The sequence below is a fragment of the Cucumis melo genome, chromosome 8 (genome assembly GCF_025177605.1).
Source record: "Cucumis melo cultivar AY chromosome 8, USDA_Cmelo_AY_1.0, whole genome shotgun sequence".
Classification (NCBI taxonomy): Eukaryota; Viridiplantae; Streptophyta; class Magnoliopsida; order Cucurbitales; family Cucurbitaceae; genus Cucumis; species Cucumis melo.
Window position 1 is genome coordinate 14,549,161 of NC_066864.1, and position 25,747 is coordinate 14,574,907.

At 38.4% G+C, this 25,747-nt stretch overlaps 1 long non-coding RNA gene across 3 annotated transcripts; it reads left to right on the forward strand.

The window, feature by feature from the left end:
• Window positions 1-18,483: 18,483 nt before the first annotated feature.
• LOC107991751 (uncharacterized) lies at window positions 18,484-25,518 on the forward strand. 3 transcript variants are annotated; one of them, XR_007822861.1, is made up of 5 exons: window positions 18,484-18,857; window positions 18,956-19,031; window positions 21,181-21,636; window positions 21,789-25,049; window positions 25,229-25,518. It is a non-coding gene; the product is annotated as an uncharacterized LOC107991751 (long non-coding RNA). The 3 variants fall into 3 exon arrangements; XR_007822860.1 differs by having other exon boundaries at window positions 21,181-21,609; XR_001764028.2 differs by lacking the exon at window positions 21,789-25,049 and having other exon boundaries at window positions 21,181-21,609.
• Window positions 25,519-25,747: the final 229 nt, after the last annotated feature.

Here is a 25,747-nt window from a genome sequence, read left to right on the forward strand (position 1 = left end):
GTATCCTCAAATACATCCAATTAACAAAACTCCCAAGCACCACCACCATTCGGTAATGTCTAACAAAATCACATAATCACAAATCAAATAATATTAAACATCCAAATTTTGGGGCGTATCTTCCTTCCTTTGAAAAACTTTCGTCCTCGAAAGTTCTAATCCTCGAACAGCTCGGGGTACTGGGCTCTCATGTCCTCTTCTCTCTCCCATGTGGCCTCCTCAACTCTGTGGTTTCGTCAAAGAACCTTGACCAGAGAAATTCCTCGATTACGAAGCCTCTTGACCTCCCTTGCCAAAATCTCAACAGGTTGCTCCTCGTAGCTCAAGTTCTCATTAATTTGCAATGGTTCGAAGTCAACTACATGCGTCGAGTCTGCGACATACTTCCTCAGCATGGAGACATGGAATACATCATGTACTGCAGAAAATGATGGGGGCAATGCCAAACGGTAAGCTACAGGGCCAATCCGCTCCAGTATCTCAAATGGGCCTACAAAACGTGGACTTAGCTTCCCCTTCTTCTCGAACCTCAGAACACCCTTCATCGGTGATACCTTAGAAAAACCATGTCTCCTACATCAAACTCGAGATCCTTACGTCGGACATCAGCATAACTCTTCTGTCTGCTCTATGCTGTCAACATACGAGCCCTAATCTTCTGTATGGCTGCATTAGTGGTCTGCACTAATTCAGGGCCTAGCAGTCTCTGTTCGCCTATCTTCCACCAACAAACAGGAGACCTGCAACACCTACTATACAGAGCTTCAAACGGCGCCATACCAATGGTGGCCTAATAACTGTTATTATAAGCGAAGTCCATCAAATGCAAATGGGAGCCCCAACTCCCTGAAAACTCTAGCACACAGGCTCGCAGCATGTCCTCCAAAATCTGGTTCAACCTCTCTGTTTGACCATCAGTTTGAGGATGAAAAGCTGTGCTAAAGTCTAACCTCATGCCCAATGCAAGCTGAAGTCCTTTCCAAAACTTCGATGTGAAACGAGCATCTCTATCAGAAACGATAGATACAGGTACTCCATGCAGTCTCATTATCTCGGTCATATACAACTGTCCCCACTTACTAGTAGTGTAAGTGGATTTTCCTGGAACAAAGTGGGATGACTTCGTGAGTCTGTCAACAACAACTCAGATCACTGTATAGCCCTTTAGAGTCCTGGGTTGTCCTGTAATGAAGTCTATTGACACGCTCTCCCATTTCCATCCTAGCACACTCAAAGGTTGCAACAGCCCTGCTGGCCTCTGTCTAGGTGCCTTCATCTGCTCGCACACCAAACATCTACTAACAAAGTCTGCCACTTCTCTCTTCATGTTCCTCCACCAATATACACACCTCAAGTCTTGGTACATCTTCATAATTCTGGGGTGCATAGTAAATGAAGAACTGTGAGCCTCAGTCAAAAGCTATGTCTTAACTGCACTGTCTTTCGGCACACACAAACGTCCCTCAAACATAAGTCCATCTTCAGAGGATATGGAGAAAACCTCACCTTGTCCTTTCTCTACCAAAAGACGCTTCTCGACCACGTGCAACATGTGATCCCGTAGGAACAAAATCTGATCTTCGGTGACCCAAAAGAACACCTAGGACAAACTAGTCTGTAGCATACCCCGAGGAAGCGCTAAGACAATCAGGCTGCGAGGATCCTGCCGAATCGCTTAAATCATATCTGTATCAATGCTAGACTGGTTGTCCCGTCGGACTACACAGTCCTAAATAGGTGGTGATCCTAAAGGACACCAATGCAGGTACGACTCTAATAGGGTAAGCTAACATGCACCTTAACCACATCATACATTAACATAGCATCATCATGTCATCATGTCACATCCTATCATCATATCACACCACATCATCATGTCAAATCATATCATCATATCAAATCACATCATCACGTCATATCATATCATCATATCAAATCAAATCGTCAGTCCCATCATATTCTCATTAATTGACATATCGTTATACAGTCTAGTCCTTAACGTGCAAACTAAGAATGTATGCGATCTCGTGATTCTAGTCGTAGAGCAAGTAGTAGAAATCTCTTACTTGGAGATTTGCTCAACGAGTTCTAATAGCAAGAAAGCACGCCTTCCAAGCCGCGGGGTCCTAAATGGTTAGAAAACACCAGTCTTCATAACTTGAGCATTAAATGACCAAGGACGCAAGAATTCAGTTGGAATACTCACTTGAGATCGGGGTTACAACGAGATGGTCCTTAAGTGGAGAAATCTTACACTCTATAATTCAATTGGTCCAAGTTGTCCTTTTAAAAGAAATAAATTAGTTTAATCCAAATAATTTATTTAGGTTAAAAAATTTTAAGTCCTTGTTGGGTGTGCCAAAAACCCAATCAACTTACCAAAATAGGTGCAAAGGACCGGAGCAGGCTAATGGCTCAAAGATAGGCGAATCGGCTTGGCTAGAAAGCAGGAATCGGCTCGGCTAGGGAGCAGGAATCGGCTCGGCTAGGCAGCAGAGATCGGCTTGCGCGTGTGCAGGACGGCTCGGCTACAGCGTGGCTCGGGTCGCAGAAGGGAGATGCGGGTCGGTCTGATTCACGCGAAGATGGGCGTGCGGGTCGCGTTTCCGGCTCGAGCGACCGTGGGGAAGGAACGCGGCGCTCGGTGACGGCTTGCAGGTGGAGGAGACACGGTCCGGCAGGCGTTTCGTTTGGGAGCGGCCGACGGGGTGGATCGGCTTTTGATCCAGAAAGAATGGTGGCTGGAGAGGCACGGGTCGAGGGTGTGACGCGACTGTCAGATTCACGTGGAGATGGGCGCTCGGAGTGCAATGGCGTAACTGTTGTCGACGGTGGCGGCAGCGAGTATGCGGCGGCGATTAGGGTTTCTTCCTCCTCCATTTTTTTTATTCCAAAGAAGAAGATGATAGTTTGCACGGGTTCCAAGGGCTTTTTAAACACCAACTTGGTCAATTTATCTATTTATTTAATAGAAATTTTCTTTCCAAATAAAACATACCAATATCTTAACCAATTAATCCAATTTTTTTCTCTCTCCTTAACCCAATATTCTCAATCTTCAACAAATAACTTTTTATTATCCAAATAAAATACTTAAATTACCCTCAAAACTTAATGAATTACATAATCACATATAATTACCCAAGTTCCTCCAAGACATCCAAAAATTTCAAAACCACACTTAAGATAAATAAAGTTTCAAAACAATTTTGGGGCGTTACAACTTTCCCTCCTTAGAAAAACTTTCGTCCTCGAAAGTTCAAATCCTCGAACACCTCGGGGTATTGGGCTCTCATGTCTTCTTCTCTCTCCCACGTGGCCTCTTCAACTCTGTAGTTTTGCCAAAGGACTTTGACCAGTGAAATTTCTCGATTACGGAGCTTCTTGACTTCCTTTGCCAAAATCTCAATAGGCTGCTCCGCGAAGCTCAAGTCCTCGCTAATCTGCAATGGCCCGAAATCAACTACATGTGTCAGATCTGCAACATACTTCCTCAGCATGGAGACATGGAATACGTCATGCACTACAGAAAAAGATGGGGGTAGTGCCAAACGATAAGTTACAGGGCCAATCCGCTCCAGTATCTCAAATGGCCCTATAAAACGCGGACTTAGCTTCCTTTTCTTCTCGAACCTCAGAACAACCTTTATTGGTGCTACCTTTAGAAAAACCATGTCTCCCATATCAAACTCGAGATCCTTATGTCTCCCACATCAAACTCGAGATCCTTACGCCATACATCAGCATAACTCTTCTGTCTGCTTTGTGCTGTCAACATACGAGCTCCAATCTTCTGTATGGCTGCATTGGTGGTCTAAACAAACTCGGGGCCTAGCATTCTCTGCTCATCAACCTCGCCCCAGCAGACAGGAGATCTACAACACTTGCCATACAGAGTCTCAAATGGTGCCATGTCGATGGTAGTCTGGTAGCTGTTATTATAGGCGAATTCCATTAAGTGCAAGTGAGAGTCCCAACTCCCTGAGAATTCCAGAACACAGGCTTGCAACATATCTTCCAAAACATGGTTCAACCTCTCTATCTGACCGTCAGTCTGAGGATGAAAGGCTATGCTGAAGTCTAACCTCGTGCCTAATGCAAGTTGAAGCCCCTTCTAGAACTTCGATGTGAAACGAGCATCTCTGTCCGAAACGATGGATACAGGTACTCCATGCAGTCTCACTATCTCCATCATATATAACTGTCCCCACTTACTGGCAGTATAAGTGGATTTCCCTAGAACAAAGTGGGCTGACTTCGTGAGTCTGTCGACGACAACCCAGATCACTGTATATCCCTTTAGAGTCTTAGGCAGTCCTGTAATGAAGTCCATTGACACGCTCTCCCATTTCCATCCTAGCACACTCAAGGGTTGCAACAGCCCTGCTGGCCTCTGTCTAGGTGCCTTCTCCTGCTGGCACACCAAACATCTACTGACAAAGTCTGCCACTTCTCTCTTCATGTTCCTCCACCAATAGACACACCTCAAGTCTTGGTACATCTTCGTACTTCCGGGGTGCATAGTAAATGGAGAACTGTGAGCCTCAGTCAAAAGCTCTGTCTTGACTGCACTGTCTTCCGGCACACACAAACGTCCCTCAAACATAAGGCCGTCGTCAGAGGATATGGAGAAAACCTCACCTTGCGCTGTCTCTACCAAACGATGCTTCTCGACCAGATAAGGATCCTTTAACTGAGTGACAATAATCCTCTGTCGCAAGGTCGGCTGCATTGACAACTGAGCCAGCTGTGAAGTAACTTCCCCTATTGAGACTGCAATCTGAGCTCTCTTGAAATCTCTGAGTAAGGGGACCTGCTTTGTGATAAGCGCTGCTGAATGTGCAACCTTCCTGCTCAACGCATCAGCTACTACATTTGCCTTACTTGGGTGGTACAGAATCTCGCAGTCATAATCCTTCACCAACTCAAGCCATCTTCTCTGTCTCATGTTCAGCTCCTTCTGGGTGAAGAAGTACTTTAGGCTCTTATGGTCAGTGAAAATCTGTATCTTCTCACCGTACAGGTAATGTCTTCATATCTTCAGTGCAAAAACCACTACTCCAACTCTAGGTCATGGGTAGGATAGTTCTGCTCGTGACTCTTCAACTGACGGGAGGCATAAGCAACTACCCTGCCTTGTTGCATCAGCACACAACCAAGTCCTTTCTTGGAGGCATCACTGTAGATCACAAAGCTCCTCGATCCATCTAGCACTGTCAGGACTGGTACAGACACAAGCTTTTGCTTAAGCTCCTGGAAGCTACTCTCGCAAGCTGGGCTCGAAACAAAAGGAGTCCCCTTCCTGGTCAACTGAGTCAAGGGACTGGCTGTACGAGAGAAGTCTTCCACGAAGCTCCTGTAGTAACCTGCCAAACCCAGGAAACTATGAATCTCGCTAACTGTAGACAGTCGAGGCCAACTGGTAACCGCTTCAATCTTTGCTGGGTCCACAGAAACTCCCTCACTGGAAACCACGTGGTCGAGGAAAGTCACCTTCTTCAGCCAGAACTCACACTTCGAGAACTTGGCATACAACTTATTGGATCGAAGAGTCTCCAAAACCTTGTGCAAATGCTCCTCATGCTCAGCCTCAGTCTTGGAGTAAATCAAAATGTCGTCAATGAAAACTATGACAAACGTGTCTAAGAAATCCTTAAATACCCTGTTCATCAAGTCCATGAATACTGCATGAGCATTAGTCAACCCAAAAGACATCACCCTGTTCTTAGGAATATCACTATCCCTGATCCTCAATTGGTGGTAGCCTGATCGCAGGTCGATCTTAGAAAAGACGGTGGCTCCTTGCAACTGATCGAACAAATCATCAATCCTGGGCAAGGGATAGCGATTCTTAACTGTCGCATCGACCCATCATTCTCCTTCACAAACAACACTGGTGCTCTCCAAGGTGACACACTAGGTCGAATAAAACCCTTGTTCAATAACTTCTGCAACAGCACCTTTAGCTCCTTTAGCTCAGCTGGGGCCATTCTGTAAAGGGTCCTCGAGATAGGAGCAGTGTTTGGCTCTAACTCGATGGTGAATTTTAACTCCCTGGGAGGTGGGAGTCCTGGAAGCTCATCAGGAAAAACATCAGGGTACTCCCTTACCACTGGTTCAGAGGACAAGGAAGCTTTTGGTTCTCTGGTATCTAATACGCTTGCCAAGAAGCTCCAGGTACCCTGGCTAAGTAGTTTACTAGCCTTCATAGCCGAGATGACCTTGGGTATACATACGATCCCTGCCCCCTTAAATTTGAAACTAGTTCTAGAAGGAGGGTTAAAAACGACTTCCTTACCGAAACAGTCTATACTTGCATGGTAAGCAGACAGCCAATCCATGCCTAGGATTACGTCAAAATCCTGCATGTCTAACACTAGTAAGGTCACATCTAACATCTGGTTTGCTATCTCTATCTGACATGCCTTTATCTTTTCTTTAAACAACAAAACCTCCCTAGATGGAGTAGAAACAGATAAAACACCACTCAATGGTTCTACCTCTAAACCAACATGCTGAACTAACACAAAGGATATGAACGAATGGGATGACCCAGAGTCAAACAGCACAAAAGCATAGTGTCCCAAGATTGGGAGCGTACTTGTCACCACTGTACTAGCTTGCTCGGCCTCCTGACGGGTAGTGGCAAAACCTCTTCCCTGCTGGAAAGTGGGAGGCTGGTGCGGGGTAGCCTCCATGGGTTTCCGAGGACAAGCGTCAGCGGTATGCCCTGGTTGCTTACACCTGAAGCACACTCTGCTCCCGGCCAAGCAACGACCTCCATGCACTCTCCCACAGCTAGGACAAATGGGTAGCTCTCTCAAGATTCTCCCAGCTGCTGCAAGCTCCAGACGATGCTGCTGGAAAACACCTCCTGACCTCAGATTTCGCTGCGGTGCCAAGTCAGGCTGCAGCTCCACCTTCCTCTTCTGTCCAAGGGCTGACCCTCTGCCAGCAGCCTTAGACGAATCAGCTCTCTCATGCAGGCTCAAATCTAGTGCCAGGCGTAAAGCATCAGCATGAGTGGTTGGTCTGAGGGCTCGAACAATACCCTGGAGGTCTAGTCTGAGACCTCTGACAAACTTCTCGGTCCTGGCATCCTCATCCTTCACTATATCAGGGGTAAAATGGGACAACATGTCAAACTCAGCGTCGTACTGTTCCACAGTCATGTCGCCTTTTTCCAAGTTCAGGAACTCTTGCTGCTTCCCGTACTTTACGTTGGCAGAGAAGAACTTAGCATAGAAGCTCTCCTTGAACTGCGCCCAGGTTATCTTGCTGACATCTCCACCCAGCATCCTCTCAGTAGTCTCCCACCACGCGGTGGCCATGTCCTCCAGGAAGAAGACTGCGCACTGGACCTTCTAGTCCTCAAGGCACTTCATGTACCTGAAGATCTTCTCTATAGAGGTCAGCCACATCTGGGCCTTGGTGGGGTTGTCCATGGATCCGTCAAACCTTTTAGGATTGTACTTCCTAAAGTCTCTCAGGTGTTTGGCCTCAGCCAACAGTTGAACCGGCGCGGGCTGAACTCCCACAGGGGCTGGAAGAGGGACGGTCTGGGCCTGAATAGGGGCGGCCTAGGTCTGCAGGACAGCGAGAAAAGGTGCTAAAGCAGCCTGTAGCATGTCCTGATATCGCTGTTCCATCACGACGAGATTTTCCTGGGTGATCGGTGCGTTAGGGTTGGCTGCCTGCACAGCAGGTTGCTCCTCCGGCTGGATACGTTTAGCTCCTTTGCCTCCCCTACCACTCCTTCGACGTGCACCTCTACGTGGCGACATCTTTTCCTGAAGTTTCACCAGAAGAAACTTTTCACAAACAACCACAACACTTATACTAACTACACTTATTTCATTCAGGCAAGATTGTAACCATAACATTTAGCAAGGTCTTAAAACATACCTGGCGAGTGATGAAGGACCACATAGCCATAGAGGTAAAATAAAACAACACAAAACAAAGACTTACATCGTAAGCCAGTCTACAGAACCTAGAACATAGGCTCTGATACCAACTGTAACGACCCAACTCCTTATACTAAGTCGAAGCCGTTACTAATTTAAAAAAAACAAATAAAGTTTGTAAAGTTTGGATAAAATGAAACAAAACCTAAAAAATTTAAATTATTTAAAAGCCAAATCAAAAGTAATTTGCTATATGTGTGAAGGTAAAATCCTAACTCGGGCCCTATCTAATTTTAATAAAATAAAATAACAAATAAGGAATAACTAAAATGCAAACATTTAAGGTCTAAACTCGGATATAAAGCGAAAGCAAGAGACCCCTATGGCTCGCCCTGAAAAAAATTAAATGGAGAGAGTGAGTATAAAATACTCAGTAAGGGACCCATTACTAGTCCCGCTAGGTGCCTGTTAACTTCCTATTAGAGTTCTTAAAATGGTACCCAAGAACTGGCACGTTCCTGAACACGTGCAACATGTGATCCCGTAGGAACAAAATCTAGTCTTCGATGACCCAAAAGAACACCTAGGACAAACTGGTCTGTAGCGTACCCAAGGGAAACACTAAGACAATTGGGCTGGAGGATCCCGTCGAATCACTCGAATCATGTCTATATCAATGCCAGACTGGCGGTCCCATCGGACTACGCAGTCCTAAAAAGGTGGTGATCCCGAAGGACACCCATGCAGGTACAACTCTAATAGGATAAGCTAACATGCACCCTAACCATAGCACACACATAACATAGCATCACCACGTCATCATGTCACATCCTATCATCATATCACATCACATCATCATGTCAAAACATATTATCATATCAAACCATATCATCATGTCATATCATATCATCACTTAAAATCACATCATCATGTCATATCATATCCTCATTAATTGACATGTCGTTATGCAGTCCAGTCATCAATGTGCATAACTAAGAATGTATGCGATCTCTTAATTATACTCGTAGGGCTAGTAGTAGAATCTCTTACCTAGAGATTTGCTAACGAGTCCTAACCGCAAGGTCACGCTTTCCAAACAGCGACGTCCTACTGGTTAGAACACAAATTTTTCATAACTTAATCAACAATCAACCAAATACTCCAGACATTCCATTGAAGTAACTTACCTTAGGTCGAGGTTGCGACACTTGAGCCCTTAACTGGAGAAGTCCCACCCTCCAAGATCAATTGGTCCTAGATGTTCCTTAAGAGAAATAATTTAATTTTAACCCCAAAATTAAATTATTTGAGATCCAAAAAATTTTAAATGTTTAGTTGGATATTTCAAAACCCAATCAACTTACCAAACTAGGTGAAAAGGACCGGAAATAGGCTAGCGGCTCAAAAACAGGTGAAGCAGCTAGGCGACTCGGTTAGAAAATAGAAAACGGCTTGGACAGGTGGCTCACGTGTGCAGGACGGCTCGACAGATAGCTCGTGTGTGCAGGGCGGCCCAGAAGGCGCGGCGTGCGTGCGGCTCGGCTATTGAGTAAGTGGTGGCGCGACTCGCGATCGGCTCACGGAGAAGGGCGCGGGTCGGATCGGTGCGGATTGACTGGGGTCGCAGGTGGGCGTGCGTTTCGCTCGGGATTACTTGGCTGGGGTAGGCGACGCTGCTCGGCTTTGCGACGGAGGCAGCGGCGACCGGCGAGGCTTCACGATGGGCGGCGTTTGGCTGAAGAACGACAGACGAAAGCGACGCACAGACGGAAAGTTGCTTCGACTCGATTCTACGAACGGAGGACGGCACGACTTCAGCGACGGTGGCGGCGCACCGGAAGAAGCCGATCGGGTCGGATTAGCGGCGGCTTCGACGGTTCACAAGGGGAGGCAGCGGCGACGCTAGAGTTAGGGTTTGGTCTGCTCTTTTTTTTTTTTCCTTTTTGTGAAGAAGATGACCCACTTCCCAAGACCTATTTAACCAATAATAAAATACATTTATTATTATTTTCCTCCTTTTCCTATTCCTTTAAAAATTCCAAAACAACCAAATCTTCTCTCTCTTCATTTAAAACTTACCAATCTCCTTTAATTTCAAAATCAACCAATCACATCACTCCCTTTTATATATATATATATATATTTGTTTTTTTTCCAAATAAAATATCACATTATCTTAAACCAAAATAAGTCAATTTTTCTCTCTCCTTAACCCAATTATCTTATCTTCAACAAATAACTCTACCAAATTTAATTATCCAAACAAAGAAATTATTTTATCCCCAAAACTTAATTAATTACACCACCAAAATTTCATTAATCAAATATCCTCAAATACATCCAATTAACACAACTCCCAAGCACCACCACCATTAGGTAATGTCTAACAAAATCACATAATCACACATCAAATAATATTAAACATCCAAAATTTGGGGCGTTACAGGGGTATTTTTCTAATAATAATAATAATAAACAATGGTCTTTTAAAAAATATAACAAATCTACAAAATATTTATACTCTATATGACAATTTAAAAAACAGAAAAGCCCACATGCCCACAATGCGAAATACCAAAAATACCTCAATAAACGCGCGATTAATCAACCACGGGCGTGCTAGTAATGTTCTACATAACGATCATCATACACGATCATACAGACAACGATACAATTGATACACGATCTTGTAAATCACCATAGATATAAATGATCAGATAATAAACGTTAAACGATAGTAAAAAACTTTAGATATAAACGATCAAGTAGAGTATCCTCAACGATCGCCACATATTTGCGTCTGATCGTGTATGTAAGTATAAATGATCATTTAGCGAAATCAAGTCCAATCACTCATAATTACAAAAATACCATCGAAATCAACCCACTATAAAAAGGACAAGGTACTTGCTTAAACTTTTCCTCTTTCTTACAGTCCTTTGTCTTCTTCACATCATTTTCATCGTACATTTTCTTTGTCCATCATTTATTTCCTCGTAACTTCTTCAATAAAATTTCCAAAATTCTTCTTCATCTTGTTCTTTACCTTCCGTTCTCATCAATCTTCGAAAATTTGTTTCCGACATTCTAGTCGTTGCTTAATATTTTGGATCCACAACCAAATCTATCTCCATCGTCTTTCTCTATCTATCCCAATATATCTCTCATACAAAGAGGTCTAAATCTATATTCGTTACATTTAATTTAATAACCATTCTTATTCTATGTAACTTAACCCTAACTTTTTTTTATTATTATTATAAATAGATGGTGAGTAAGAAGCAAGCAGCATCAATTAGCAAATCAATAAAATCTAAAGGAAAGGTAGAATAAAGAAAAAGAAATAAAGGTAACAAAATAGAATGTGAATATTTGTCTATATAGTATTCTTTCTTTTTCTATATTTGTGTATCTTTGTCTTATTACTTTATTTTTGTCAATATCAATCTGAATAGCACCTGTGTATTTGTGAATCTGTTAGAACTAATCCTTTGTTTATAACATATTGTTTATTATATCTTTTCAACAGGTCAAACACCATCAAAATGACATTATTATGGAAGATGAACACAAAAATCTTAGAATTACTATGTACTATAGTATAGCGACATTGAATCAAATCAAATAAAAAATAGACCAAACAATTCTTTCTCGAGTTTTGATGAATAGACCTTTTAGCCAGTTCCTTAACATTAAAATGGCCAAAATACCAACATAACTCCAGAATTTCTTAATAAAGAAGTAATGCCATACAAAAAAATCCAATGTCCTTGCTTTCTACTTCAGTGGACATATAGCATAATCTCTACTGGAAGAATTCTGTTTGGTGACTAGATTAAAAGGGCACAAATTCTTAGAGTTAAATCTAGGAGAAAGAAAAGAAAATTTTCTAAAAAATGTCCTTTTTTCTCATGACGACTTTATAGCAAGAAGAGATATAGAAAGAAGAACTTTCAACGCAATACGCAATAAGGAAGACTCATTGAAGGAAAAATTAGTTAACCTTTATATCTTAGAAGTGTTTTTAATTCCCAGTAAACAACACAATCACATGGATCTCCAACATTTGGACATATCGGATCATGAAGAAACCTTCAAAAACTATCCATGGGGGAGATTATCATGCACCCTAACGTATCAATTCTTCAAGAAAGCATCATACAACGACAAGGATGTTGTATACCTTCAAACATTTCCCCTAGCTTCAGTTTATTGGGCTTTTGAGACAATATTAATACTTTCCAATATAAATGTTAGGTTTGGAAGAAAGCTTGGAATTCAAGGGCCACAATTGTGACATGGGAATGTTTGGAGTCAAGTGACTAAAGGACTCTAAACATGAACATTTTTTAATATGAGAATGTAAGTAAATTTAGAGCATGTTCTATATATATCTATCTAGATAGACATGAATGATTTCTATCCATGTCTATCTGAAATAGACAATGATAAAAATCTATCACTATTTATGAATATAATTGCTACTTTTTCACTAATAATCTAACATCATTTTACTTGTGGTTCTTTATGACACCACTAGACTCAACAGAAGAAGAGTCTCGAACAATTTTGAAATATTTTTATGAGCAAGATAAAAAAGAATTGCCAGAATAACAAAAAAAAAAAAAAAGAGAGAGAGAGAGAAAGAAATGGAAAGAAACATAGAAACAAACAAAATCTTGAATGAAATAAGTGAAATAAGAAAAAAAATCAAGAAAAAATAGAAGCAGGGCAAATTTGTTACGACAAGGACTAAAAGAAATAAAAAGTATGTTGGCACTGATTATGAGAAGGTTGAATGTTAGGCTAACATCAGACAAACTTCAACAACAACACAGAGAGAGAGAGAAAGTGCATATCCATAACTTGTGGAAAAAAATAAACCACTTACTTCTAGGCTTGGCCTTCTTAAGGAAGATGAAGAAGCTAATACAATGGTCAACACTATGCAACATCATATTGCTCTACAGTTAGTGTTTAGTTCATTATCTACGACTTTGTGTTGTTTAAAATTGCTTAAATTTCAAATAAAAAATAATTGTGTTGTTTCTTTTTCTATGCAAGGAACTATGGTCTTTGAAACATAAAGTAGTTTGTATTAAGGCAGTCCATTAAAGAGTTAGCTAAGTGGTTATAACTGTTGATGTAAATTCTGTTTTTATTCTTTTAAAAACCATTCACTATATATTAGATAGTTTTTTACTCACAATCCAATAAGAAAATATACTTTTGTGATTGGCTTTACTTGTTCTGTTTGATGGTATCAGAGCCTCAGCCTAATAGCAATGACTTCTCTCAATTCAACACAAATCAATGAAAGTTCTCAACTCATAAACAAAAACAATAGTTTAATTGTGAATCCAGGTCATCACCTATCAGTAGTCAAGTTAACAGACAACAATTACCTTACATGGAAATTGCAGATTGTCAATACATATATGGGCACTCTTTGAAAAATCATATACTCGAAGAAACACAACCGAAAAAGAAAATCTTGAATATGATTACAATCGAAAGAAATGCAGAAACTACAGAAGGAAACTCAAAGAGGAACATTGAAAGTTCCTTAGAATTAGTCAACAATACATAATACATTTCTTGGATGAGGCAAGATCGATTATTATGTTCTTGGGTCATGGGTTTGATGACTGAAGACATCGTCACGCAGATGATTGGGTGCAAAACAGCAAGAGAAATCTGGGTGATGCTCAAGCAAACATACTCCACTTCAAACACAGCAAAAAATTATGCAGTTGAAAAGCCAACTTCAAAGCATAAAGAAAGGAAGTCGATCTATCAAAGAATATGCTACCAAGATAAAGAACATCGTTGCTGCCCTAAATGAGGTTGGATGCTTTATTTCTTTGAAAGAACATATAGTTTACATTCTATCTGGACTAGGTACAAAATATGATTCAATTGTATATGCTATCTCTACAAAATAAAAAAAGAAAACCATTGTAAGAAATTATTTCTTTACTAATGAGTACTGAAAATAGGTTGGAGAAAAATTCTATGATAAATACAGATGGAACACAACCAATTGCAAATCTTGTTTCTAGACCAAATGAAAGAAAACAAAATTCTCAGAAAATAAATCAAAGAAATCAAAATCAGCCTCAGTGAAACAATCAATGGCAAAATAATAAAGGAGGAAGAGGAAATGAAATGGCAATGGTAATCATGGCAGAGGAAAGAAGTTCTGGAACAATTCGAAACTACAGTGTCAAATCTGCAATAAATTCGGACATACAACCATAAAATGCTACTTTCTATATGACCCAAATTTTTAACGCCAGTTCATCAACACCCTAGCACCCAATCAAACTAACTTTGGCCAAAAACTCAATAATTTCAACCGTTAGAACATAGCTGGAAATAATCTCTTTCAAGCATACATGGCGTTTACATTCTAAAGCAATAACACCAATGGATGGTATCCAGATACAGGAGCATCAAATCATGTTACTAATGATCTAGCTAACCTATCCTTTGGTACAAACTACAATGGGGCAGAACAAGTTCATGTTGTTAATGGAACAGGTTTGAAAATTCTTCATTCTAGCCATTTTTTTCTTATTCCTACTAATACAGACTCACCTACATTAAATTCACCTATATTCTCTATTCAAAATCTTCTGCATGTACCTCACATAATGAAAAATTTGTTGACTGTTAGTTAGTTTACCAAAGACAACAATTGCTTTCTTGAATTTTATCCAAATGTCTATTTTGTTAAGGCTCAGGGAACTAGCTTCATGAAGGACTATATCGTTTATCACTAGCTAAATCTCATCCCAATTCCAACATCAATTTAAACAAACCTACTGCACTAATGACAATCTCTGCTCCGTGTCATACAAAACTCTGTACAAAATATATGGCATAACCGTCTAGGTCATCCTTCTCTCCACATTGTAAATAAAGTACTACATGATTGTAATATCTCTACTTTCTCCACAAATAAAAATTCTCATTCTATTTATCATTCATGTGCCTTTGGTAAAATACATAAACTACCCTTTCCTGATTCTAAAACAATTTACACAAAGCCTTTAGAACTAATTGAATCTGATTTATGGGGACCCTCCCATAAAGTCTCTACAAATGGCTTTAGATACTACATGACCTTTGTTGATATGTTCTCTAAAGATACTTGGATTTTCTTTCTTCAAACAAAATCAGAAGCTCTCCAAACATTTATAAATTTCAAAACCCAAGTAGAAAATCAGTTCAACACCAAAATAAAAGCACTTCAAACAGATGAGGGAGGACAATTCAAGTCATTTACTGATTTTCTCAAAATAAATGGTATCACTCATCATTTTACTTGTCCATATACCTCTCAACAAAGGGGGTTAGTTGAAAGAAAACATCGTCATATAGTATATACTGGGATGATGCTTTTTCAAGTGCTGTCTTTCTAATAAACAAACTACGTACTAATGTCTTTCGTGGTAAAAGTCCTTGGGAGTTAATCTTTACAACAAAACCAGACTATTCTATCCTAAAAGTTTTTGGATGCCTGTGTTTTCCTAATCTTAGACCTTATAACCATTATAAACTTCAGCTCAGGTCAACACCATGCACATTTATAGAATATAGTTCAAAACATAGAGGTTATAAATGTTTAGATAAAACAGGAAAAATCTTTATCTCAAGACATGTTACTTTTGATGAACTTGTTTTTCCTTATGCCTCTCAATCTCCTACTACTCCTAAGAAAACCATAAATGATCCTTCATCCCTCATATCCATTCCTGACATTCCAAAGATAACAAAAATCACTCAACATCCCATATCACAAACTTAAGCCAATAATTCCCCATCTCCACAAAATACAAACTTCAATCCTTTAGCTTCACCACAAAGCTAGAGTCATGAATCAATACCTACTGTCCTTCAAAACCAAGAAATTGTTTCAACTCCAAACCAAACTCATACCTCTGCTCCATCATCACAAACTTGTAATGCTACCAATACCCACAATATGGTTACTAGATTAAAGAATGGAATAAGGAAACCTAAAGCACTTCTTACAGAATACGTTGAGAAAGAGCCATCCACAACCAAATAAGCTTTAAAAAGTCCCCATTGGCTAGAAGTAATGAAAGATGAATATAGAGTTGTAATAAAAAAATAATGAAATTCAGTTGCAAGATACAAGGCAAGACTTATAGTTCAAGGATTTCATCAAACAACAGATATTGACTATTCTAAAACCTATAGTCCAGTTATCAAACCTGTCACAATCAGAATCATCTTATCTGTTACTTTTGCAAACAGTTGGGAAATCTGACAATTAGACATAAACAATACCTTTCTTCATGGAATTCTAAGTGTAGAAGTCTTTATAAAACATCCAGCTAGATTTTTCTGTAATAGATGAATCAAATACCCCTCAAGTATGTCGACTGAAGAAAGCTCTTTATGGCTTAAAACAAGCACTAAGGGCATGGTTTGATAGACTAAAAACCTTCCTCATTTCTCAAGATTTTGACTATTCAAGAGCAGATACTTCTCTATTCATGAGACAAGAAAATGGGAATATGTGCTACGTTCTAGTTTATGTAGATGACATTATCATCATTGGTTCTTCAAAATCTAAAATCAGAAAACTGATTACTCACATGAATCATACCTTTTTTTTAAAAGATCTTGGCAGACTCACCTATTCCTTGACATTAAAGTGTCATATCCACCAGAAGGAGGCTTATTTCTGACTCAAGAGAAATGCATTACTGATTTACTACACAAAACAAATATGTTTAATGCAAATGAAATTGCTACCCCAATGATTAACTCTCCAATACTCTCAGCTACTAGTAGTAAATCCTTTGGAGACCCTCATCTATACAGAAGTACTATAAGAGCTCTTCAGTATGCAACTACCACCAGAACAGAAATTGCCTACTTAGTCAATCGTGTGTGCCAGTTTATGCATAAGCCAACAATTTTACATTGGAAAGCAGTGAAGAGAATTGTAAGATATCAAAACGGCACATCCCAATCAGGTTTGTATTTGAGAAACCAACTCATTTCAATGTTCAAGCGTTTACTAATGCTGACTGGGCTTCAGATCTAGATAATAGAAAATCCACTGTAGGTTTATGCATCTTCTTTGGTGGAAACTTAATAACTTGGGGTTCTAGAAAACAACAAACAGTCTCCAAATCTAACACTAAAGCTGAATTCAGATGTATAACAACATCATTTACATGTAGCAGCACGATGGTTTAAAGTTGAAGAAGATCGTTGGTTAAACACCACGATTGTTCACATCTATCGTGGCAATCGTATTAAGAGATTAAGGCCACACGGAGACCTTGCGAAGAGTTTGGTGTTTTTGTATGTTGTAAATAATCAATTTTCATTTATTAGCCTTGTTGGATTTTATGTCCTAAAACTCGTAGATAGTAAAATAATCCATTGACCGTTATTAATAAAGTGTTATTATTATAATTTCAATAAGTGTGATTGATTATATTATTAGTTTTGTCTTAATAACCTAAAGTCAATAAGCTAACATCCTAAGTTGTTTTATGAGTCTTGAACAGTATGTAGAGACATAAAGGGATCAATGTTCGAGATACAACTTAAAAGGGTTTATAGTATAGGGATAAGGTTAGGTACCTTATCCTAGTATATCCTAGTAACACTATGAATACGACTCACTTTGTATTTAATACAAATGCAATGATCCAACACATTTGTGTAAGTGATATGCGAGTGAAGGTATCCTATGCAATGAGTTTGTATAAGATCAGACCACGAAATAGTAACCACTAGATGTAACTCTGTTGGCTAGTTAGGTTTCTATTTCATTTGGATGATCTAGGTAACTTAGTCTTAATCCTGAGTGTATTATGAACTTCTATTCACAAGGGATTGTTCTTTGATTTGAACGGGTGAGAGTAGCCAAATTTCTGACTCAATATGCTTATCATTTTGGGGACAAAACCGAGTAGGGAGCTGGGAACATAATCACATAAGATGGAATTCACTCCTTCCCGACTTTAGGGTAAGTAGATATGTGTTCCCTTAAATGGTGTCTCCAGGAATTGAACAAAGGAGCCTACCCTCTCAATGGCACGAGAGAGGTTCTGTTTAGTGGTTGGGCCATAAACAGATTGTTCATTAGAGGAGCATTGGTATTTAAGAACTAGAAGTAACCCAAAGGTAAAATGGTAACTTGACCCAACTGGTGTTACGAGCACTTGTGAAGGACTAACTTACTAGTATTGGTCTATATTCATGAACGCAGAAATATATCTACATTTAGAAGAGTTTAACTGGGAGTCTTTAGTTGTCAGCCCCATTTCGTTCTCTTCTACTTTATCTATTTATTTAATATCTTCTTAAGATTTATTCGTGTGATAAGGAAATTTTAGAACTGCATTTATGGAGTTTCAAAACTTAAATTGTTTTGTATAGGTGTTTAAAAGAACGAAGGAGGGTAAAAAGGAAGTTTAAGTTTGAAGAGATGGGCATTTTCGTCATTCCCTTATTATTATTAAGCTTTTATAAAAAAAAAAAAAAAGAAAGAGAGAGAGAAAAGAAAAGAGGAGATATTTTTTTCTTCTTCTCCTCCTTCTTCTTCTTCTTCGTCTTCTTCATCCTTCTAGAAAGAGAGAGAGACCGACGACTTCTCCCTTCCTTTTCGAAATCTCTTCCGTCGCCCCATCCTTCATTTGCTTCTCCACGCTGACACAATGCCACTATCGTTGCACTGCTCTAACCGTCGGAAGACGACCACCCACGCCGCGTGCCTTGAACCACGGCGTTTTGAAGCGGTTAGTTCGAATCGACACAATCTATTCGAGTGTCCTCATTGTGTTTCTTTGTAACTGAGCTGTGCAGTACCTATCCATCGTTCGTTGTCATTCGGCAAGTTGAATCATTGCTAATTTCGTTCTTTTCAACTCCGTATCGTTGGATCTAAGTTTTTGGGTAAATCTTCTTTATTTTAAATGGATTTCTCGATAAATTTCAGTTACCCATTAAGTTTCGACTTGGTTTTCACGATACCCATTAGATTTTAATGCTAGATTTGGATTTTAAAGGAGTTCAAACCACTGTCCAGCAGTTCGTAAGCTTAAATTTGGGCGTTCTGGTACAACTTGGGTAAGATTCTATACTTTATAGAGCGGGTCTTGAGTACCCATCAAATTTTAGTAACGATATTGATTAAACCATGATGTCGGATACTTGATTTTGAGCTTAGTAGGTGGTTAGGATGTTGCCCATGGAAGTTAAGAGTACTTTAATTGGTTCTTGACAAGTTTTGGAGTAATTTAAGTGAGTTTTCTTTGAGTTCTTGCATACCCATTGAATCTAAGCATTTATATTAGATTACTCATAAGACTCGAGTCCCAAAGTTAAACATTTGAGGTCAAGAAGGAACTTTCTTCTAACTTTAGAGATTTGTTTGGTGTTGCGTATATAAGTTTCGAACATACAATAGTTTTAGATCCTAGATTCGAATTTAGAAAGGCGTTAACATGTTATCAAGGCGACTTTGACAAGTATTTGACAAGGTTGTAGATAAATTAGCATGTTCTCTCATAGTTCTTAAATACCACTTCGTATTAGCGCGGACTTGATTTTACCCATAATTTTTGAATGGAAAAGTGGGGACTTTAGAGAACTATGAAGCATTGTTCACCGCACTTAAGATTGTTTACGACAAGTGTGGGAAATTTCTTAAGATATTGACTTGCTACTTTGACGTTGAGTTTGTTATTAAATGATCGAAATCCCTCACATTATTGATATTGCAACTAAGAACAAGTTAATATACAAGACCCATTAAGTATACACTAAGTTTAGATCCTTATCTTATTAAGAGTCCAATGTGAAGTTTAAGGTTCAAGAGTGGAATGTTTAGCCTAGACTAAAGCATTTAGGGAAAAGTTAAATTTAGAACTTGGAAGCCTTGGTCAACACGGTTGAGGTTATTTTAGGTAAGTCGGATAGGTTTCTAAGTTATTGACCCGTTAGATTGTTGTTGAGATTGTTAATGGATTTAAACCTCTAAGGTATGATTATTGGACATAAGAGTGTATGGAATAATTTCATTGGATTTTTCCTAGAGTTGAAGGTTAAAGGTTGAAAATGGAAAGAGAAGGCAGATTTCAGGTTTCGTGCATGAATCTGCGAAGACGCTGTTGTGTTGAGTAGTTAGAAGTGTATAAATGGAGTTAAGATCTCTATTTAGTATGGTTGGAAAGCTTATTCAATGCACTACAACTCTTATGATGGAATTGTGAGCTAAATATGATTTTAAGTAAGCCTAATTTCATAAACAAGTTAGGGGATAGCAGAAGACTCTATTTTTGAATACTCTCTGTTTCGGGTCAATTCTGTAGCACCCCATTGAGAATCATATTTTTCTTCCTTCTTGTAAATTATAGAGGACATCAAAATGAAGATTTTGACATAAAGAACACTCATTTTGGTTAAGTATTGAAAGAGTTATGATCATTTGAAGATTATATTGCGAATCTGGAAAATTTTGAGAAATGTGTTGTCGAGGTGATTTTGATATGATTTTAGATAAATTTTAGTGGGTTCTCTCATGTTTGGGTGCTTGTGTCATTAAGAGGTTAATGTGATGCTAAGAGTCCAAAGTTGGAATATTTAGAATAGATTAAAGCATGAAGGGATAATTCAATTTAAGTCTTGGAAGAGAGAAATTGGAGTCTTTGGAATATAAAATAGTTTGAGTTGGCTTTATGAAGTACATTGAAAATTGTTGTGTCGTTTTGCTTTGTGAAGTTAATTGATAAACCTTAATCCTTTTTTCAGGCTAAATTTAAGTGGGGAAAGCATAAAATTTCGGGGGATCGAGTAATTGATAATGAGTGGCTTATTTTCAAGTATTTCCTTATAAAACTATATATGTTCTATAATATGACCCGATTATGAGAGCTTCGAATATAATTACTTTATGAACCATGTGCTAGAAATGTTTTCAAATACGTCTTTCTGTTTTCTATGAACTCTTATATTCAGAAAGCATGTTTGAACTCGAACGTATTAATCACAATTTATACGGCAACTGATTTAAGAATACTTGTTCTGTTATTAACATGGATATTTTGAATGAAAGGTTATTCTTAAAACATGTTTTAGTCGCTAAGGATTTAAAATGACTTTATGAAATGTGTTCTTGACCATGTTTGGTTATTAAACATGTAATATGTGATATTATAAATGTTGGTGATTACATGTAATATGTGATATTAAAGGCTACGTGAATGTGTTTCTGTAGCGCCACCCACGGTTGTCAGGGGATTCTGGGGCTGAAAGAGGCCATGACCGGAGATCCGAGAACCTGAGCGTGAGGACATGGATGGAGGATTGTGATATGGCTTCTGGCCTAGCTTAACCCATGGTGGGTGGCTCTATGTGCACATAGAAGCGGTATGTTGTTACCGTGGTAAGTGCTAAGTATGCGTGAGCTCCGTTTGGCCGCGTGTTTCTTTGTGGATATGGAGCACGTGTGAGTTATCCTTGGGCCGTATGCTTAGTATACTATCATGGTTGGGTTGGATTGGTTGGATCGGATTGGATGGAAGTTGTTATCGTGGCGGGTACTAAATATGCGTGAGCTAGTTTTGGCCGCATGATTTTTTTAGTCATGTGCGAGCTATCTTTGGCCGTATATTTAGATGCCTTGCCATGGTTGGTTTGGATACAGGTTTGTTGGCGTTACTTATGGTTTATGGTAATATATGATTCTAATGTTTAAATTATCATTAAAGTGTTGATTTTATAACTAAAACGTTAAATATATGTTTTACAAGTTTTTTAAAAAAATAAACAAAATTGCCACTCACTGAGTTTCAACTCACGTTTTCAATGTTTTCTCCCCTCCAGGTAACGATCAAGGACCAAGCATTGGTTGTGCTTTTCTGTCATTGATTGTAGTTTCTCATTCTTGTTGTATGTATATATTTATGTGTAGTATTGTATTATTGGGTGATTAGAAGAAGTGAGAGTCACGATGAGAATTTGAGTTTGAGAGGTCTTTTATTAGATTGTAATTCTTCTGTAACTAGTTCGTAGTTGAATATAAATTTTGAACGAGATTCTGGAATTGTCTGGATGAGTGTGTGGTGAGACACACTCGATGATATTGAGTTTTTGAAAAGCATAGAAGCTATTTTTTTTTAGGTGTGGTTAATCCGTTTTTCAGGGGAGACTCTGCCGAATTTTTTTTTGAATTTCTTGAAAAAGGTTTTACTAATCCTACATATGAAAGGAATGAATTGAAGGAGTAGATTCACACCACGATCTAGGTTAGAAGGGAAAATTTAAAACGGGGTGTGCCAATTTGGTATCAGAGCATGGTTTTGGGAAACCTAAGGGTTATGAGCAAGAGTTTGGAAAATCAAAAGCTTATGCACTAGAGATTTAGCAAGAGTTTGAATCGCATAAGTAAGTTGCACTGAAACATACACAACTATGGCATACGATCTAGGCAACCTACTAAGAAAACTCATGATGCTCTTGATAGTTTAGACATGGAGTTGAGGAAGTTAAAGCGACACTAGTTTATCCTCAGGCGGAATTTTTTTTTTTTTTGGTGAGCTAATGATGTCTCATTTGACTCAAAATATCAGTTGGTGTGAGATTTTTGTGAGCCAATCCTAAGAAAAACTAAGGATTTGAGCTTTTAAAGGGTCTAGGAATGACAACATTAGGTATAAGATAGGCGAGTGAGATTTGCCATTCTTTTGTTGTAGAAAAGGGCAAAGTATTGATGGCGTTATACTAAGTTATGCCTTAGTGGTAGACTAGTTTGTTGGAAAGAACATGGAAGAGTTATTCATGATAACTTATCTGAGGTCATCTCGAGATGCGAAACAAAGGGAATTTCTGAAGCTTGTATAAGAAGTTATGTCTGGGTTAAAATATGAAAAGTATTACAAATGATTGTGGGTATCCCATCTCAGTGCCCCAAGACGAGGTAGTCAAATGCATAGGATTAAAGATAGTTTAAGTGGGGAGATTCATACGCTACTACTGTTAGCACTGAATGGATGATGTTGTTAAACTAAAAATACTCTGTACAAGTTACGAAGAACTTGTTTGAGAATAAGGCAGAGGAATGAATCTCAAGGATTGCTCAAATAACTAATCTTTCGAGCTTACCATCTGAAAGATCTAATAGCTGGTTAAACCCTGAAGTTTGATGAGTATATCGAAATAGATTTCTTATCAACGTATCATACCACTATAGATTTATATCATAAAAGATCAAGTGTTTAAGTAACAAGGTGACGTTGATGTGAGTTCAAGGGCAATGGAAAGATTTCTCGCGAATGTTATTTTTGTGGTAAGAGCGAGGTAGTTTAAGAAAGGGTTGTATTGTGTACTTGGCTTATGTAATAAATACCCAAGTCAAGAACTAAAACTTGAGGACATTCTTATGTTACAAAGGTTTTCAGAATGTATTTCCAGATGGAATTCAAGGATTATGAATTCAATATTAGTATAACACCAATCCCTTTACACCATACAAAAGAACTCTAACGAAACTGAGAGAGTTGAAGGCTCATTGTAGAAACTTGTGAGTAAAGGTTCTATTTGGCCTAATGTTTCTCTTGGGAGCACTAGTCAGGTGCACTAGTCTGGAATCATTAAGAAGAAGATGACACCCTAAGGGTAAGTGTTAATTAATGATAGTTGGACAACATAACCGTCTATATTAAGTATATGTTGTCATGTATTGTTGATTTGTTAAATTAACTAAAGGATGCCTTAGTATTCTTTAAAATAGTTGAGGGCAAGATGTTATCAATTAAAGAGTAAGGAGCCAAGTGTAATAAAGATGATGTTTAGAATGAGATATGATCAATTTTAGTTTCTTGTAATGTTATTGATTTGACTAAGGCACTAACTGCCTTTATAGACTTAATGAACCGAGCATTTCAAGCTAGAACAAATTTTCATTGTTCTCATGATAGAGGTATTGCTTATTCTAAAGGGAAAGAAAATAGGGTGATACATCTTAGAATATTGTCATTGACGTTACAAGACAATAAAGAGTATGTTAAGTTCAGTGTATGTGAGTTCTGACGTAGACAAGTAACATTCTATGGTTATGTTATTACAACTGAAGGTGTACTAGTGGATTTTCAAGGAACTGAAGTAATACGTAAGTGGAAACAACACATAAAAATTTCTAAAGTATGTGAACGTTTTCAGGAAGTGAAGAGATAACTTATTTCCATGCCTATTTTACCCTTCTGAAACCTGATGTTGTGTTTGAAACTTACTATGATCTAAGAGGCGATGGAGTAATAACAAGATATAGTCAGTTGTGTTTTTCGAACAAATTGGAGTTAAGGAATGAGATGATATAGTAAGTTTAAGTCTCAACCTATACTAAGGCTTCAAGAAGCTAAGATATATTAGACTTTGAAACAACCCTATTGGTGACATCAATTGAAGCAAGAGATAGTTGAGTATGTCTCAAGATGTTTGATTTGCCAACAGGTTGAATTGTTTAGATAAAAGCAACATAACATTTGAATCTAATTCAACTACTAGAATGGAATTAGAAACTTTTGATGAATTTTTCTTTTGGAATTTCTTTGAACACAGAGAATTCATGATGGTGTTTGGGTGATAATTAACAGACTGACAAAGATACATGATTTTGTTTTTGCTATTTCATGCCACTAAGTACTTGGATGAATTTGGCTAAGTCTATAGCAAGCTTTAGGTGCTAACTAACGTTGGTACAACCCTTTTATCCTTAAACTAATGGAAAGTCAAAACGAACCACTTCAACATTATAGGATATGTTACAAACCTATGTTCCCCAGTTTAAGGGTAACTGGGACTCACATCTCTCATTGATGGAATTTGATAGGTGCTAAGTATGCGTGAGCTCCGTTTGGCCGTGTGTTTCTTTGTGGATATGGAGCACGTGTGAGCTATCCTTGGGCCGTATGCTTAGTATACTATCATGGTTGGGTTGGATTGGTTGGATCAGATTGGATGGAGGTTGTTATCATTGTGGGTACTAAATATGCGTGAGCTAGTTTTGGCCGCATGATTTTTTTAGTCATGTGCGAGCTATCTTTGGTTGTATATTTAGATGCCTTGCCATGGTTGGTTTGGATACAGGTTTGTTGGCGTTACTTATGGTTTATGGTAATATATGATTTTAATGTTTAAATTATCATTACGGTGTTGATTTTATAACTAAATCGTTAAATATATGTTTTATAATTTTTTAAGAAAATTAAACAAAATTGCCACTCACTGAGTTTCAACTCACGTTTTCAATGTTTTCTCCCCTCCAGGTAACGATCAAGGACCAAGCATTGGTTGTGCTTTTCTGTCATTGATTGTAGTTTCTCATTCTTGTTGTATGTATATATTTATGTGTAGTATTGTATTATTGGGTGATTAGAAGAAGCGAGAGTCACGATGAGAATTTGAGTTTGAGAGGTCTTTTATTATATTGTAATTCTTCTGTAACTAGTTCGTAGTTGAATATAAATTTTGAACGAGATTCTGGAATTGTCTGGATGAGTGTGTGGTGAGACACACTCGATGATATTGAGTTTTTGAAAAGCATAGAAGCTATTTTTTTTCAGGTGTGGTTAATCCGTTTTTCAAGGGAGACTCTGCCGAATTTTTTTTGAATTTCTTGAAAAAGGTTTTACTAATCCTACATATGAAAGGAATGAATTTAAGGAGTAGATTCACACCACGATCTAGGTTAGAAGGGAAAATTTAGAATGGGGTGTGACATTAGTGGAGTGTATACACAGTTAACGAATATTGATTAATGAGGTTAATGAGTTTAGCCAATTAAT